Below are 18672 nucleotides of genomic sequence, written 5' to 3'. Positions count from 1 at the left end.
CTGATTACTCCCCACACCCAGCTCCATCCCCTGAGTTAAATCGAGCCCTCTGCATAGCCTCCCTGACCTCAGGGAAGGAGAAGGGACACAAGCACACAAGCATCCATGGAGGCTCGGTGGTGGTGGTGGGTGTAACCAGGGGTACGTGGGTGGTGCTACCCTCAGGAGTGCTGCTGAGCCAGAGTGGGCACTGCTACAGTTCAGCACGCATCCAAGTTTTTATTATAACCTTTTGGTTTTGCTCAACCACTACTTTTCTGAAAACGATTCTGTTGGACTAAAATTTTCCATGTTTAGTATCCAGCTCAAGGCTTCTTTTTCTTCCTGTGCCTTCTAATTTTTCTTTGCATTCGTTACTCAGGAGTCACACTGATCCGGCTGCTATGGGCATGGCATGCGGCTGGAGGAGGGTGGGAGAGAGACACCCAACCTGGGAGGATTGAGCTATTCCTTTCTACCTTCCACCAGGGTGTTCTGGGAAATAATCAAGGCTGGACAAAAGGCCATTGCATTGGTCTAGTAGAGCATTCTAATGCCATACACCCAGGGGGTGGTATTTTATAGATCCTGTTACAAGAGTTTTTGGTGAGTCGAATGCAAGATTATTTAGAAGAAAACAAGCCAGTCTCCAGGGCATGTCTCGTGGATATTTTCCATCTTGATCACAAATGTCAGCACACAGGGAACCCAGCAGTGGGCAGAGCTTTCCTAGCATCCACTCACTCCCACTTGAGCATATTTCACAAGATCTCCAGGAAGCTTCACAGGCGCATTTCTGTTCTTGGTGGGGGGGATTTGGGTACTTCTGGTGGTTCTGAGACCCACAGTGATGGGCAGAAGGAAGACCTCAGTGGATTGAGGGCCACGTATCACCCTCTCTTGGGAGAAGGGTTTGGCTAACCTGCCCCGTTAGTTAAGAATATTGATTCATTATTTTGGAAGCTAATGGAAGAGGTCCTTTGGTTTCTTTTCCTTCTCCTCCAGGGAAGCTGCAGAGGAAAGCACTGTTTTGGGTGAAAAATAGGGCTGAGTGAGATCAAAAGGCCTTTCCACTTTGGAGATTCGTGGAGTCTGTGGATGTATCTCTGGCCCCTAACAATAGAGGGAAGCCCTTCCCTCTCAATCTAGAGAAGAAGGATCCATAGAATAGGAGCAGGTGGAGATTCCCTACTGGTTTTCAATACGAAACTCAGAAGGCCCTGTGCTCATTCCTACCCTGTAGGCTCACTGGGTGTCATCTGTGACTGGGCACTGCTCAGCACAGGGGATGTCTCAGAGTCGGGAGGTTTTGTAAGATCATCTGGACCAGCCTGGAGATCGGGATGTGAAGCCAGCCTCTTGACTAGAAGCACACCCTAAACTTTTAGAATATTCCATATTACTTCAAACCCAATTATGTAATCTGATAACTTCTCTCTAGAGAAACAGAAAAGAACTCTTCTCTCCTTTGGCTTTCTCTCTCTCTTCCTCTTTTCAATTACTTGACATCCTGCTTACTTAAAGGCATTTCTCCTTTAGTCTAAACGTTCCCAGTTGCTTTACAGTTTTGCATCGGGCAGGCTGTCCACACCCACACTGTGTTATTTATCTTATCTGAGCACTAGACCTCGTAAAGAGTGGTGCCCTTTCTAGGTATTATTTGCAGGGGGTTTATTACCTCCCTTTACTTGCTTCTGTTGACGAGGCCCAGGTGTCTTTTAGTCATTCTCACGGCCACACTGTAGTTTTGGTCCATGCTGAGCGTTGTGATGTTTGCCCACTCTACCTTTATATTCCTTCAGGCTTTGTAGAAAAAAGGCCCTTACCATAAGTCAGGGCTTATTCTGCATCAGGGAGCCTCCAGCATCTGGGGTGCGTGGCTGAATGGTTAACAGCGTGTGGACTGTAAGAAAGGAAGTTGGTTTTGCTTAGATTTGATTTTGGTTGGAGGGCATGGTACCGCCAGGGTGTCACAGCATATGCACGTGGTGAGTTGGTGTCCCCAGCTTGCCACATGGCTACTTACTTCTTTAGTCGCATCTGTCCCTACCTGTTCCTTTTCAGCTCCCGTCAGGTTTGGAATGGAGAGTCAGGCCAGGCCCAAACTTTTTTTTTTTTTTTTTTTTGCAGTACGCGGGCCTCTCACTGCTGTGGGATCTTCCCAGACCAGGGCATGAACCTGTGTCCCCTGCATCGGCAGGTGGACTCTCAACCACTGTGCCACCAGGGAAACCCTATTTTATTTTATTTTATTTATTTGGTTTTTTTTGTTTGTTTGTTTATTATTATTTTTTTCCCAAACTCTTTAATGAGCATTGGCTCCCAGATGCCCAGCACAACTGCCCTCACAGCGTTTTAGCTCTTCTTCTCTGGAGAGACAGGAGATACAGAGGAAGGGAGAGGAGAGGCAGGTAGTTCAAGGCAATGATGTGTTCAGACGAGAGAAAGTGTAAAGAGAGCAGCCTCGTGGCCGGGCACTGGCCCTGTCTCCTGTGGTCAGCATTGCTGCTTTGTTCTACCTCAGTCTGTGGCCACAGAGCTCTTTTTTTTTTTTTTTCTTATTATTAGCACTTGGAGATGTGTGAGGGTAAAGAATGGTCACAGGTCTTCATGGGGGTCATCTAGACCAACCCCTTCTTATAAAAGAGGGGGAAACTGACGCCCGGAGAAAAGGTGGGACACATCCAAGGTCACCACCAGTGTCGTCTGGGTGCCTGTACCTCATGAAGGTGGGCGCTGTCTTATATAGTGAGTTTGGGACTGGAGCTTGTTAGTAACTCCTTCCATAGCCTGCATCGTCCTCATCGAGAGTCAAGTGTATACTCTGTCCCCAGCTAGGAGGTGGCCTGTCTTGGGGACAATGGCCAAAGCAGCCCAGGTGCTGCCCTTGGGAAGGGTGGCTGAGCAGACTAACTGCCATGGCTGGACATGTGTGGAGAAATGGACACTGAGAAAAGATGTTCATAAAATGAACATCTTACATCATAGGGGAGCCCAAACAGGGTCTGGCAGCCTCACAGAGCAGCTTGGACACGTCTGCAGAAGCCAGACTCAAGGCAGCACTTACAGGGTCCAGGCCACTGTGCCATCCTAAGGAAAGAGAGATGGTGGAAGGTCTCTCAGTGCCCGTGTGAGAGCACTCCCAGTTATCCTCCGCAGAGCCTGGGGTGAATTAAAGAAGAGCTGGGTCAGGGTGTGCGTGACCAGTGAGCTCTGGTGCTTTCTTTCTACCTGGGTTTTCTGTCCCGGCTCCACTGACGAGCTAAACTCCTGAGACGTGGGGGTGTGTGCAGTGGGGCCGGGAGGCAACAGCAGCCTCCCCGGAACACACCAGGGACCCCCAGCTGGGGCAGGGTCAGTGCTATGACCAGGATCCTTCGTAACTCAATCATCACGATCCCCTCTCTTCCTCACCAGCTCCAGTGCGGTGCAGGGGCCTAACCATAGTGTTTTCATGATGTGAGCTCTATTAGCTGCCACAGCTGGCTGCTTCTCTCTCCGTTAAAGGAAGAGTGGGCAGGGGGTAGAGGGAGATGGCGGGGGGTAGTCATGTGGCCCAAGCCTCAGGCCAGTGGCCGGAAGGACTTGAAGTCTGTCCTTAAGTACAGTGTGTCAACATCTTAACTGGGGCACCAGCAAGCAGGCGTCCCTCTCTAAGACCTTAATCCAGTATTAAGGAGAGGTCAGTTACCTCTGCAAAGAGGTGATTTGGAGCGGGGCTTAGTCTCCCCTAATATCCAGAGGTGGACAGAGGTAGAAGCCATAGCATGGTCATCCACCTGTCCCAGGGGACCAGGTGTCTCTCTAGAAATTCCAGGCTGGTACTGATTTCTTGAGGCTGAAATTTGGCGTTTTTCTTAAACTTCAGCAGTGGGTCCTGTCACCTCCCTATTCACACCCTCCTTCGCGGTAATTGGTGTGTGTCGTAGGTTGGAAAGAGACCCTGGGAAAGACGTGGAGACGGATTTGCCTGCAGGAGGTTTATGGGGAAGTGCTCTTGGAAGCAAGCCTGGAAGTGAGTGAGGGAATCAGGATTAGGCAGAGGGAGAAGTTAAACTTTGATGCACTTGGGCCAATTCCCATGGACAGCTCTGGTTCTGGATGGCCCTGCAGAGTTATCCCAAATCGAGGCAAGGTTCCCAAAAAAGTTATCCCCAAAGGGGCAGGTTTCGTATTCCCGAGGGACTAGCCATTAGGGGTGGTCTGTCCTCAGGGAGGGGGCATACTCTCCAGTGAGGCTGCTCTCTTTGGTCAAGGGCAGGGCCCCAAGAGGAGCTACGGTGTGACCCATCAGCAGCTCTTACTACAGGGAGATGAGTGCCTCGCTGTGGAAGGGAGCAGTGCACTGAGGTAGCTGCTTCACTATAACGTCCTTGCACATGTCTCAGAGTCAAGGACGTCGCACTTGGCCTTACATCTCTTCTTCCTCACAATCACCCTCTCATAGAGCAGGTGTATTATTACTTAATCCTCTTCCATGTTAACGCTGGGGTTGTGGGCAAGTTAACCTACTTTCATTTGCATGATGAAGTAATTAGCTTAGCTCTGTGCCCAGGTTTTAAAGGTCTCCAGCCCCACTTGTAGCTACCCTGCTGACAGTTTCTCCATTCAGGGCCTTCCGGCTTGGGCAGTTATGATCGCCTGGAAAGAGGACAGACTTGCCTTAGGATGGTCCCTTTTCAGTGAGACTGGGTCGTTTCCTTGAGCTGCGGATCCCATTTGTCAGCCTCCTCACTTTTTCTTTTTCTACTTTAACTCCTCAGTGCTCCCTGGGCTCCACACAGACTCCTCTTACCACCTGCTTCCCCCACTGAATCATGACCATAGACTATCTTCATTTTCCTCAATCCCATCTTTTTCCTCCCAGGCATCAACTCCAGGTCCTTGCCCCCGATCCTTTCCACATATGAGGTGTAATGTTCTGGTACATGTTGGGGTCTGGGCTTTCTCTCTGGGGTACAGCACTTTAGTGCCTGCTTTCTTTTTTTTTTTGAATTTTATCTTCTTTCTTTTCTTTTTTTTTTTTTTTTTTTTTCTTTTTTGTGGTACGCGGGCCTCTCACTATTGTGGCCTCTTCCCGTTGCGGAGCACAGGCTCCGGACGCACAGGCTCAGTGGCCATGGCTCATGGACCCAGCTGCTCCGCGGCATGTGGGATCCTCCCAGACCGGGGCACGAACCCGTGTCCCCTGCATCGGCAGGCGGACTCTCAACCACTGCGCCACCAGGGAAGCCCCCTTCTTTCTTTTTTTATACAGCAGGTTCTTATTAGTCATCCATTTTATACACATCAGTGTATACATGTGAATCCCAACCTCCCAATTCATCAGGCACACACACACCCAGTCCCCCGCCGCTTTCCCCCCTTGGCGTCCATACGTTTGTTCTCTACATCTGTGTCTCTATTTCTGCCCTGCAAACTGGTTCATCTGTACCATTTTTCTAGGTTCCACATATATGCGTTAATATAAGATATTTGTTTTACTCTTTCTGACTTACTTCACTCTGTATGACAGTCTCTAGATCCATCCACATCTCTACAAATAACCCAATTTCGTTCCTTTTTATGGCTGAGTAATATTGCATTGTGTATATGTACCACATCTTCTTTATCCATTCGTCTGTCAATGGGTATTTAGGTGGCTTCCATGAACTGGCTATTGCAAACAGTGTTGCAATGAACATTGGGGTGCATGTGTCTTTTTTTTTTTTTTTTTTTTTTGCGGTAGGCGGGCCTCTCACTGTTGTGGCCTCTCCCCTTGCAGAGCACAGGCTCCGGACGCGCAGGCTCAGCAGCCATGGCTCACGGGCCCAGCCGCTCTGCGGCATGTGGGATCCTCCCAGACCGGGGCACGAACCCGTGTCCCCTGCATCAGCAGGCGGACTCTCAACCACTGCGCCACCAGGGAAGCCCCGCATGTGTCTTTTTGAATTATGGTTTTCTCTGGGTATATGCCCAGTAGTGAGTGGGACTGCTGGGTCATATGGTAATTCTATTTTTAGTTTTGTAAGGAACCTCCATACTGTTCTCCATAGTGGCTGTATCAATTTACATTCCCACCAACAGTGCAAGAGGGTTCCCTCTTCTCCACACCCTCTCCAGCATTTGTTGTTTGTAGATTTTCTGATGATGCCCATTCTAACTGGTGTGAGGTGATACCTCATTGTGGTTTTGATTTGCATTTCTCTGATAATTAGTGATGTTGAGCAGCTTTTCATGTGCCTCTTGGCCATCTGTATGTCCTCTTTGGAGAAATGTCTATTTAGGTCTTCTGCCCATTTTCTGATTGGGTTGTTTGTTTTTTTTTAATATTGAGCTGCATGAGCTGTTTATATATTTTGGAGATTAATCCTTTGTCCGTTGATTCGTTTGCAAATATTTTCTCCCATTCTGAGGGTTGTCTTTTCGTCTTGTTTGTAGTTTCCTTTGCTTTACAAAAGCTTTTAAGTTTCATTAGGTCCCATTTGTTTATTTTTCTTTTTATTTCCATTACTCTAGGAGGTGGATCAAAAAAGATCTTGCTGTCAGTTTTGTCAAAGAGTGTTCTTCCTATGTTTTCCTTTAAGAGTTTTATAATGTCCGGTCTTACATTTAGGTCTCTAATCCATTTTGAGGTTTTTTTTGTGTGTGTGTATGGTGTTAGGGAGTGTTCTAATTTCATTCTTTTACATGTAGCTGTCCAGTTTCCAAGCATCACTTATTGAAGAGACTGTCTTTTCTCCATTGTATATCCTTGCCTCCTTTGTCATAGATTAGTTGACCATGGGTGCCTGGGTTTATCTCTGGGCTTTCTATCCTGTTCCATTGATCTGTATTCCTGTTTTTGTGCCAATACCATATTATCTTGATTACTGTAGATTGGTAGTATAGTCTGAAGTCAGGGAGTCTGATTCCTCCAGCTCTATTTTTTTCCCTCAAGACTGCTTTGGCTATTCGGGGTCTTTTGTGTCTCCACACAAATTTTAAGATTTTTTGGTTCTAATTCTGTAAAAAAAAAAATGCCATTGGTAATTTGATAGGGATTGCACTGAATCTGTAGATTGCATGGGGTAGTATAGTCATTTTCACAATATTGATTCTTCCAATCCAAGAACATGGTGTATCTCTCCACCTGTTGGTATCATCTTTAATTTCAACAGTGTCTTATAGTTTTCTGCATACAGGTCTTTTGTCTCCCTAGGTAGGTTTATTCCTAGGTATTGTATTCTTTTTGTTGCAATGGTAAATGGGAGTGTTTCCTTAATTTCTCTTTCAGTTTTTTCATCATTAGTGTATAGGAATGCAAGAGATTTCTGTGCATTAATTTTGTATCCTGCAACTTTACCGAATTCATTGATTAGCTCTAGTAGTTTTCTAGTGGCATCTTTAGGATTCTCTGTGTATAGTATCATGTCATCTGCAAACAGTGACCGTTTTACTTCTTCTTTTCCAATTTGTATTCCTTTTATTTCTTTTTCTCCTCTGATTGCCATGGCTAGGACTTCCAAAACTATGTTGAATAATAGTGGCAAGAGTGGACATCCTTGTCTTGTTCCTGATCTTAGAGGAAATGCTTTCAGTTTTTCACCATTGAGAATGATGTTTGCTGTGGGTTTGTCGTATATGGCCTTTATTATGTTGAGGTGGGTTCCCTCTATGCCCACTTTCTGGAGAGTTTTTATTGTAAATGGGTGTTGAATTTTGTCAAAAAGCTTTTTCTGCATCTATTGAGATGATCATATGGTTTTTATTCTTCAGTTTGTTAATATGGTGTATCACATTGATTGATCTGCGTATATTGAAGAATCCTTGCGTCCCTGGGATAAATCCCACTTGATCATGGTGTATGATCCTTTTAATGTGTTGTTGGATTCTGTTTGCTAGTAGTTTGTTGAGGATTTTTGCATCTATATTCATCAGTGATATTGTCTGTAATTTTCTTTTTTTGTAGTATCTTTGTCTGGTTTTGGTATCAGGGTGATGGTGGTCTCATAGAATGAGTTTGGGAGTGTTCCTTCCTCTGCAATTTTTTGGAAGAGTTTGAGAAGGATGGGTGTTAGCTCTTCTCTAAATGTTTGATAGAATTCACCTGTGAAGCCATCTGGTCCTGGACTTTTGTTTGTTGGAAGATTTCTAACCACAGTTTCACTTTCATTACTTGTGATTGGTCTGTTCATATTTTCTGTTTCTTCCTGGTTCAGTCTTAGAAGGTTATACCTTTCTAAGAATTTGTCCACCTCTTCTAGGTTGTCCATTTTATTGGCATAGTGTTGCTTGTAGTAGTCTCTTAGGATGCTTTGTGTTTCTGCTGTGTCTGTTGTAACTTCTCCTTTTTCATGTCTAATTTTATTGATTTGAGTCCTCTCCCTCTTTTTCTTGATGAGTCTAGCTAATGGTTTATCGATTTTGTTTATCTTCTCAAAGAACCAGCTTTTAGTTTCATTGATCGTTGCTACTGTTTTCTTTGTTTCTATTTCATTTATTTCTGCTCTGATCTTTATGATTTCCTTCCTTCTACTAACTTTGGGTTTTGTTTGTTCTTCTTTCTCTAGTTCCTTTAGGTGTAAGGTTAGATTGTTTATTTGAGATTTTTCTTGTTTCTTGAGGTAGGCTTGTATAGCTATAAACTTCCCTCTTAGAACTGCTTTTGCTGCATCCCATAGGTTTTGGATCATCGTGTTTTCATTGTAATTTGTCTCTAGGTATTTTTTGATTTCCTCTTTGATTTCTTCAGTGATCTCTTGGTTATTTAGTAACGTGTTGTTTAGCCTCCATGTGTTTGTGTTTTTTACGTTTTTTTCCCTGTAATTGATTTCTAATCTCATAGCATTGTGTCAGAAAAGATGCTTGATATGATTTCAATTTTCTTAAATTTACTGAGGCTTGATTTGTGACCCAAGATGTGATCTATCCTGGAGAATGTTCCATATGCACTTGAGAAGAAAGTGTAATCTGCTGTTTTTGGATGGAATGTCCTATAAATATCAATTAAATCTATCTGGTCTGTTGTGTCATTTAAAGCTTGTGTTTCCTTGTTAATTTTCTGTTTGGATGATCTGTCCATTGGTGTAAGTGAGGTGTTAAAGTCCCCCACTATTATTGCATTACTGTTGATTTCCTCTTTTATAGCTGTTAGCAGTTGCCTTATGTATTGAGGTGCTCCTATGTTGGGTGCATAGAAATTTATAATTGTTATATCTTCTTCCTGGATTGATCCCTTGATCATTATGTAGTGTCTTTCCTTGTCTCTTATAACATTCTTTATTTTAAAGTCTATTTTATCTGATATGAGTATTGCTACTCAGGCTTTCTTTTGATTTCCATTTGCATGGAATATATTTTTGCATCCCCTCACTTTAAGTTTGTATGTGTCCCTAGGCCTGAAGTGGGTCTCTTGTAGACAGCATATATATGGGTCTTGTTTTTGTATCCATTCAGCGAGCCTCTGTCTTTTGGTTGGAGCATTAAATCCATTCACATTTAAGGTAATTATCGATATGTATGTTCCTATGATCATTTTCTTAATTGTCTTGGGTTTGTTTTTGTAGGTCCTTTTCTTCTCTTGTGTTTTCCACTTAGAGAAGTTCCTTTAGCATTTGTTGTAGAGCTGGTTTGGTGGTGCTGAATTCTCTTAGCTTTTGCTTGTCTGTAAAGCTTTTGATTTCTCCATCAGATCTGAATGAGATCCTTGCCAGGTAGAGTAATCTTGGTTGTAAGTTCTTCCCTTAATCACTTAAATATATCATGCCACTCCCTTCTGGCTTGTAGAGTTTCTGCTGAGAAATCAGCTGTTAACCTTATGGGGGTTCCCTTGTATGTTATTTGTCATTTTTCCCTGCTGCTTTCATTAATTTTTCTTTGTCTTTAATTTTTGCCAATTTGATTACCATGTGTCTTGGCATGTTTCTCCTTGGGTTTATCCTGTATGGGACTCTCTGCACTTCGTGGACTTGGGTGGCTATTTCCCATGTTTCCCATGTTAGGGAAATTCTCAACTGTAATCTCCTCAGATATTTTCTCAGGTTCTTTCTCTCTCTCTTCTCCTTCTGGGACTCCTATAATGCGAATGTTGTTGCATTTAATGTTGTCCCAGAGGTCCCTTAGGCTGTCTTCGTTTTCTTTTCATTCTTTTTTCTTTATCCTGTTCTGCAGCAGTGAATTCCACTATTCTGTCTTCCAGGTCACTTATCCGTTCTTCTGCCTCAGTTATTCCGCTATTGATTCCTTCTGGTATATTTTTCATTTCAGTATTGTGTTGTTGTTCTCTGTTTGTTTGCTCTTTAATTCTTTTGGATCTTTGTTAGACATTTCTTGCATCTTCTTGATCTTTGCCTCCATTCTTTTTCCGAGGTCCTGGATCATCTTCACTGTCATTATTCTGAATTCTTTTTCTGGAAGGTTGCCTATCTCCACTTCATTTAGTTGTTTTTCTGGGGTTTTATCTTGTTCCTTCATCTGGTACATAGCCTTCTGCCTTTTCATCTTGTCTATCTTTCTGTGAATGTGGTTTTTGTTCCACAGGCTGCAGGATTGTAGTTCTTCTTCCTTCTGCTGTCTGCCCTCTGGTGGATGAGGCTATCTAAGAGGCTTGTTGTGCACGTTTCCTGATTGGAGGAACTGGTGGTAGGTAGAGCTGGTTGTTGCTTTGGTGGGCAGAGCTCAGTAAAACTTTAATCCACTTGTCTGCTGATGGGTGGGGCTGGGTTTCCTCCCTGTTGGTAGTTTGGCCTGAGGCGACCCAACACTGGAGCCTTTGGTGGGGCTAATGGCAGACTCTGGGAGGGCTCATGCCAAGGAGTACTTCCCAGAACTTCTGCTGCCAGTGTCCTTGTCCTCACGGTGACACACAGCCACCCCCGCCTCTGCAGGAGACCCTCCAACACTAGCAGGTAGGTCTGGTTCAGTCTCCTATAGGGTCACTGCTCCTTCCCTTGCGTCCTGATGAGCACACTGCTTTGTGTGTGCCCTCCAAGAGTGGAGTCTCTGTTTCCCCCAGTCCTGTCAAAGTCCTGCAATCAAATCCCGCTAGCCTTCAAAGTCTGATTCTCCAGGAATTCCTCCTCCCATTGCCGGGCCCCCAGATTGGGAAGCCTGATGTGGGGCTCAGAACCTTCACTCCAGTGGGTATACTTCAGTGGTATAAGTGTTCTCCAGTTTGTGAGTCACCCACCCAGCGGTTATGGGATTTGATTTTATTGTGATTGTGCCCCTCGTACCGTCTCATTGTGGCTTCTCCTTTGTCTTGGATGTGGGGTATCTTTTTTGGTGAGTTCCAGTGTCTTCCTGTTGATGATTGTTCAGCAGTTAGTTGTGATTCTGGTGTTCTTGCAAGAGGGAGTGAGACCACGTCCTTCTACTCCGCCATCTTGAACCAATTTCTAGTGCCTGCTTTCTTGTGTAGATTTTTGCCATGGCCACTGAGCACTCACTCTCATTCTGAAGATCTAGGAAATGGAGGGATTTTCATTCTGTTTTTCAGTGTGTTTCAGAATGTCACCAAACATGTACATGATGTCTTTTCGTGTAGAGAGAGCAGTTTTCTAAATCAAAAGAATAGAGCAAAGGTAATTGTGTTAAATTAAAACCCAAAGATCAGGGAAAAGATAACATGGGATGACTTGATCTTTTCAAATTTGTTGAAGTCTCACAGGTGTCCTGAATAAACTTGTAGATGCACTTATAGTCTCTTGACTCAATTTCTCTTCTGTGAAACTGGAATAATAAGATTAAATGAGGGACTTCCCTGGCCGTTCAGTGGTTAAGACTCCGCTGCGCTTCCACTGCAGGGGGCGTGGGTTTGATCCCTGGTCGGGAAACTAAGATCCCACATGCCACGGAGCAACTAAGCCCGTGCACCACAACTACTGAGCCCACGTGCCACAACTACTGAAGCCCGTGCGCTTCGAGTGCATGCTCTGCAACAAAGAGAAGCCACCACGATGAGAAGCCCGCACACCGCAACAAAGAGTAGCCCCCACTTGCTGCTACTAGAGAAAGCCCACACACAGCAACGAAGACCCAACACAACCAAAAATAAATAAATAAATGTTAAAAAAAAAATACCAAAGCCTAGCTCTCACCCACACCCACACCCCCGCCAGACACTCTGATTTAATCGGGTACAGGGTGTGACCAGGCATTGGGATATGTAAAAACTACTAGGTGTAGTAAAGTTTGGAAATCACTGGCATAGACCATTCAGGGTGTTTAAAATTGATCCTGGCTGAAAATCTAGGACTGATGGTCAGGAACATTTTTGAAAAAGGAGATACTTAGGAGTCAGTTATTCTATTTGGATCGGGTTATAAGAAAATTGGTAGAGAGTGTTGGCAGGCATGGTGATGCGGGCTTTGACTAATATATAGAAGGATCCCCATCCCCAGCCAATTCTCTTCCCAGTGGGCTAGGGGATAGGTCTTTTTATCCTAGTGGGCTGCATTTGGCTCTAGGGAAAGGTTTTATTCTACTAAAGTTTGACCTAACGGGTGGGCATTGTTTTAGTGGCAGTGTTGGTTTACCATAGCGGGGGATTGGTGTTAGAGCTATCTGAATCCTCATCCCTCTCTTCCCACCCTTCCGGCCATTTCTTGCTTCAGGTTTTAATTATGTAGACATCACTGCTCCTCATGTGAGAGTTGCAGTATTCATGAGATGTCTTGGGTTACAGCTGGGTCAGAGGTAATCAATATACCTATTCGGAACCCCTGACCCAGGTTCCGTGGATTAAAGTCTGGGTTTGGGACCCAGAGATGGCAGAGTGGAAATCTGTGGACCATCAGTTCTCCTACATTAATGGTTTATAAAGCATGGATAAGCATTAATTCTGAAAGAGATATTTAATAGGGTCTCCCGAGTACCTGATGACCAGGGTACACCAAGTCCCTTACACTAAGAGACTGACTTAAAAGACCTTTAATGGTCCCTTCTCATATCTTAAATTCTTCGGAGACAGGTGGACCTCTCTGGACAACAACTTAACTTCTTTTTGCTCTTCCAAACTTCATGAAAGACTGTTGTGTTTCTGTGTCCCACTTCTGCCTCCTTGCACCCCTTTCCCTCTTGGACTGCAGCCAGCTGATGGTGGCAGCATTGTAGCATGGCATGGCTGAGAATGGACTGTGGGGTCAGAAACTCTGGTTTCTCTGTCCACTGTGTCATCTGGGGAAATTATTTAATCTCTGAGATATCTCCGTTTCCTCATCTGTAAAGGAGGGTTGATGTGAGGATTACATGAGGGAGTGCGTATTAAATGTATAAAATCTGTCTGGCTCATCGAGTGCTCTAGATGCTTTTCGCCATTTTCTTCTGACTGAATAACTCAAGGGCAAGGATGGTATATTACTCCCCCAAGCTGCTTTTTGCTCCACCCTGTAGAGTAGTAATATATGAGGGAGCATCCGTCGGGAGAATGACAGCATACCAGTAAGTTGAACAGGGAAAGTTTAATGTGAAGAATCATTAACAAGGGTGAACGAGTGCAGCAGACTCTAAGGAATACAGGACTAACAGAGGCAGGGAGCAGCCACTACCCCAGGAACAACTTTGTAAGGGTGGCCCCTTACACAGGGCTAAGATTCAGAGCTCATTCTGGAGGGCAGTGGCTGTTGCCCAGTATATGGCACAGAAAGTTCCTGAGACGCTGCGGGGTGGGGCACATAAACCGAAAACCACCCATGGGATTCCAGTGATGCTCCCAGGAGGCTGGTGAACCGCTCACAGGGCACAGCTCCAGCATCACAAGGCGAGGCAGAGAAGGGTGGATTTGGAGCTGAGGGGCAATGAATGGATAGCTGGCCTAAGTAAATAGGAAGGATAGAACTTACCTTGCAGGGTTGGGTTGAGGACTAAATGCGGTATTATGATAGTAACTGGTTATGATTACATGCCAGTGACCTGGGAAGTGCCTTTTTCCTTAGTAGGTGTTTATTTATGGAAATAGCATGGTGTGGTGCAAACACGGATTTTAGAAATACTAGTGTGACCTTGGGTAAGGAGAGGCTTCTATACTCAGTTTCTTCATTTGTTTGATTAGATAAAAGTTTTACAAGTAAATATATGATAAAGTAAAATACGTGACTAGCACATGGTCGAGTCTCAGGAGGTGTTAGATCTTTGTTCCTTTTCCTCCTTTGACTTACCCCACACACTTCAGGAATCTCCTAGATGCTTATGCTTCAGAAAAGCACTTGTGCTTTGGATGATGGTCGTGATAGAGTCAGGTTCACTTTTGCCTATCATTCCCCATAATTCAACAAATTCAGATCTAGTTAAAATCTTTGAAGTATTTGCTATGTAAAAATTCTTTTGTTTTTGTCGGGATGGGAGTAGGATTCAAAGATAAGACCTTATCTTTTATCATCCCTACCTCCCATTCTTGTCCACAACACTTGTTAAGCACTTGAGGTGAACAAGATGCTGTGTAGACACCGACCTTCTTTTTATAACATGGCATTGAATGGGATTGGGTTGAATGGGACCATTTGGTTCAATTGGATTTGCAGGTATACATTAACTTCTTTTTCTTCCCCAAATCCTCCAGGGTGCTCTTTGGAAAGTGCTTTTGATACTGCACAAGACTCTCAGAAACCTCTTTTCCTTTCAAAAATAGAAACTAATGTCAGTTTTCCATATCTCTACGGGAAGGGTTTAATTCAGAAAAAGATAACTACTTTTACCTCAATTTCCTAAATTCGTTTACAGAAAAGCAGCTTGGGAATTTAGGCAGCAGATAGCCCAGCCGTTGGAACGCGGAGATGGAGTCCGGGACCAGGAGTTCATCTGTCCGGTCAGCTCTGTTCTGGCCACAGCGAGCGCTCTGAGGCTCAGCCAGCCTCTTCGGAGTTTGCTCTGTGCCTTTCAGGAAGGATGAGGCGAACAGTGCAATCTGTAAACAGGGCGAGTTTGAAAAGGCCCCTTCCCTCCTCATGACGAGTCAGTAGCCTTCTTTTCATACACAATTAATGGTTAAGAGTAGGACTCGGCTAAGGGGGTCTGGGTTTCAGAAACATGCTCAACTGCTTATTAACCATATACTATAGGAAGGTTATTAAACCCTCTTTCTCATGGTTTTCGTTCATCGGAAAAGCCGGGATGATGAGTACCTGTTTCTTACCATTGCTGGTAGAATTAAACGAGACCATTCACATCAGAGACTTAGCGAATTGCACTGCGTGTAGAAAGTACTCTATTTCTGTTTTTTGTTTGTTTTATTGTGTTTAATTTTTGGCTGCGTTGGGCCTTCGTTGCCGGGCACGGGCTTTATCTAGTTGCGGCGAGCGGGGGCTACTCTTCGTTGCGGTGCGTGGGCTTCTCATTGTGGTGGCTTCTCTTGTTGCAGAACACGGGCTCTAGGCTCAGGGGCTTCAGTGGTTGTGGCTCATGGGCTCTAGAGCGCAGGCTCAGTAGTTGTGGCGCACGGGCTTAGTTGCTCCGAGGCACGTGGGATCTTCCCGGACCAGGGCTCGAACCCGTGTCCCCTGCATTGGCAGGCAGATTTTTAACCACTGCGCCACCAGGGAAGCCCCTGTAACTTTCTTATTATTTAATGAGGTCCAATTTGGGAGGAGCAGGCAAAGAACATTTTGGAAACTGAGGAAATATCATGCACATACCACATGCATCTTTAGGAACTGAGATCTTTCTTAGATCCAGACTCAACTGAAGGCTTCGGAATGCCTGTCTCACCACTAGAAGATATCTTTTGTTGTGTTTTTAAAAAATAGCTATTTTTTAAATCAGTACTGATAATAATTTTCATTTATTGGATAGACACTGTGTCAGATACAGTGAAAAGCTTGTTATTTGTATTTATCTCTCTTAATCCTCACACAATCCAGTAATATTCTGTTATTTTTGTGACTACTTAAAGAATTTAAAGTCTGAAGCCAGAGGCTAACTTCAAGGGTCACAAAATTAGTACAGTAAGTCCCCTACATACAAACGTGTTCTGTTCCAAGAGCGTGTTCCTAAGTCCAATTTGTTCGTAAGTCCAACAAAGTTAGCCTAGGTATCCAACTAACACAGTCGGCTATATAGTACTGTACTGTAATAGGTTTATACTACTTTTCACACAAATAATACATAAAAAACAAACACAACAGTGAAAACATTTTTAATCTTAACAGTACAGTACCTTGAAAAGTACCATAGTACAGTACAACAGCTAGCATACATGGGCACGTTTTCCACCTTTAAAAGTTCACAACTTGAAGGTTCGTATGTAGGGGACTTAGTGTAATTGAGAGAACCAGCTTTTGAAGTCAGGTTTGTCTGATCTCTGTGTTTGCCCTTTTAACCCATTGCTGTCAATCTAAATCATGAAGATACTGATACTATCGGGCTATGTAGAGCTGTTTCAGAAGAAAGGTGAAATCTGTGCATTTTATAGCGGAAGAAGCAAAGCCTCCAAAAAGTCAGTATGATTTGTCCAAAGTCACAGAGTAAGTGGATGGAGAAGGCAAGACAAGGGCTCGGGCCCACCAGCCCTTTTGTTTACTGTCTTAATGGAGGACGGGACAGTCAGTGCAAGGATTTTTACAGATACCTGTGCTGTACCCAGTACTCCTAAGAGTTGGAGGGACATGAAGGTAGTTTCCTACAATCTTCATAGGGAGATAAAACCAACAGAATGAACAACAGAATCTACAATTAAGGTCTAAATCCTGTACCACAGTTAGAAGCTCAGAGGTGGAGGATGTAGCCAGCTTCTCCTGGGTGCTTTTTCATACCTTTATTTTAGTCTTCCATTTTTTTCAGCCCTGTAAGAGAGGAAATACCTATTTTTGGCTTTTTCAGATGAACAAACTGCATCTGAGAAGGGGGTGGCAGCGCAACTTGGAGCCACAGAACCAGAAAGCGGCAAAGCATAGCTTTGAATGCAGATCTGACCCCCGAAGTCCGAGATCTTTCCCTGGAGTAACAGAAGGGGAGGTGGGTGGGTGGTCCACAGCAAGGTCATCATTTCAGAAGAGGTGGGACTTGACCAGACAAGCGGGGGCGGGTAGGACTGGGGCAGTGCTTGCGTCCCTGGGCGTCGCCAGCACACCTTTCTGTGGCGCTGAAATCCCTCTAGGTAACTGAGGTGGGACAGTTACCAAACCTAGGTGTCTCCTAAACACCATGAGGCTGCTATTCTCTCAACTGGTTGCAGGTAGAAACAATCCTAGAAAGACTTTTTTTTTTTTTTTTTTTTTTGTGGTACGCGGGCCTCTCACTGTTGTGGCCTCTCCCGTTGCGGAGCACAGGCTCCGGACGTGCAGGCTCAGTGGCCATGGCTCACGGGCCCAGCCGCTCCGCGGCACGTGGGATCTTCCTGGACCGGGGCACGAACCCATGTCCCCTGCATCGGCAGGTGGACTCTCAACCACTGCGCCACCAGGGAAGCCCAGAAAGACCTTTCTTGATGAACCTGTAGGGCTTGGCAATCATAGAGTGAGACTTTTTGCCAACAGATGCCCAAGAAGTATTAGCTCCCAGCCTGAGTCTGGTGAGCAGGACACAGGTGGCGTTGATGAATTATAGTTATTATTCACCTTCAGCATGTTATCCTGTGCAGCTGCAGCAGGCAGACAAAACTCTGCCCTTTAGGGACATCCAAAGAGTGAGAATGCGTAAACCAACACTTTGCTACTCAAAGTGTGGTCCATGGAATAGCAACATGGACATCGCCTGGGAGTTTGATAGAAAGGCCAACTCTTGGGCCCTCCATCCCTCCCACAGATACTAACTACATCAGAATCTGTGGTTTAACAAGATCCTCAACTGATTAAAGTTCGAGAAACACTGAGCTAACCGTCACCATTGTTTTTGTTGTTTTGGGCCCAGGTTTGGGGTTCCTTTGCTTCTCCTCTCAAAAGATGACGGTGGTACTCAAAATTCTCACAGTCATACTTGGGGTGTCATGGGATTTCAGGTCAGGTGATCTGGATTCCCAGCTCAACCTTTCTTGCCGTGGGGACCCTCCACCTTTCCAGGGCTCAGCATGCTTACGTTAGTTGTCGTAACAAGGCCTATGTATATGATTGTTGTGGAAATCAAATGAATTAATGTGAGTGAAAGTGCTTTGTAAGCTGTGAATGACTTTCACAGTATTCATTAATATCCTTGCTGAATAGAATACGCCTCATCTGAAAGAACATTCATCTGGGGGCTGTTTCAGTACTAGTGCTACGTTCTCGTGGATGGACAGGGAAAAAAAAACCAATTTTTGGAGGTGCTGCTTAGAGTTTGAAAACTCAGATGCCTGTGCTTTGTCATGAATGTAAGTGTTTTACCTGTTAAGGGTCTGACCTGCAGGTATCACGGTCTGCTGCCTTGGAAGTCGGGGAGGCTGCCCTGAAGAGGCCGTTGCCATTTTCTGTTAAAGACTGTGGTCTCCAGTGACGCCTTCCTCCTTTCCTCTGTTGCTGAGGCTCAGGCAGTAAGAGCAGCTGTCATCCTTTGAAAGGTGCAAGGCTCTATTCTGAGCCAGGCACTTGTGTTTTGATTTAGCATCACCTCCTTGATACAGGTTGACCTAATAGGCAACACCTGGGAAATAACTGGTGGCAGCGAAGGGAGCAAAGTCTCTCAGGGGCATCATCCTGTGTTTTGTCAGATTTGGGGATGGAGAGGAAATAACGCTCGTCGCCCCAGTGGCCCTGTCCTCCAGGACGGCATGAATAATTGAGAGCTGGCAAGCTGACTGTGCACCAAAGAGTTGCATTATGTAAAGCG

The 18672-nt window shown here is 44.8% G+C and overlaps 1 protein-coding gene across 2 annotated transcripts in view; it reads left to right on the top strand.

Moving 5' to 3' along the window:
• Window positions 1–18672, top strand: part of GRAMD1B (GRAM domain containing 1B) — a gene marked incomplete at its 5' end in the record, with an annotated part of 165757 nt that overhangs the window by 86467 nt on the left and 60618 nt on the right. The gene's annotated exons all lie outside the window — the stretch shown is intronic.

Source organism: Mesoplodon bidens (assembly GCF_964165515.1).
Source record: "Mesoplodon bidens genome assembly, chromosome: 7".
In the NCBI taxonomy this organism is placed as follows: domain Eukaryota; kingdom Metazoa; phylum Chordata; class Mammalia; order Artiodactyla; family Ziphiidae; genus Mesoplodon; species Mesoplodon bidens.
The sequence above is the reverse complement of the archived record's forward strand: the minus strand, read 5'-3'. Positions and strand labels throughout refer to the sequence as shown.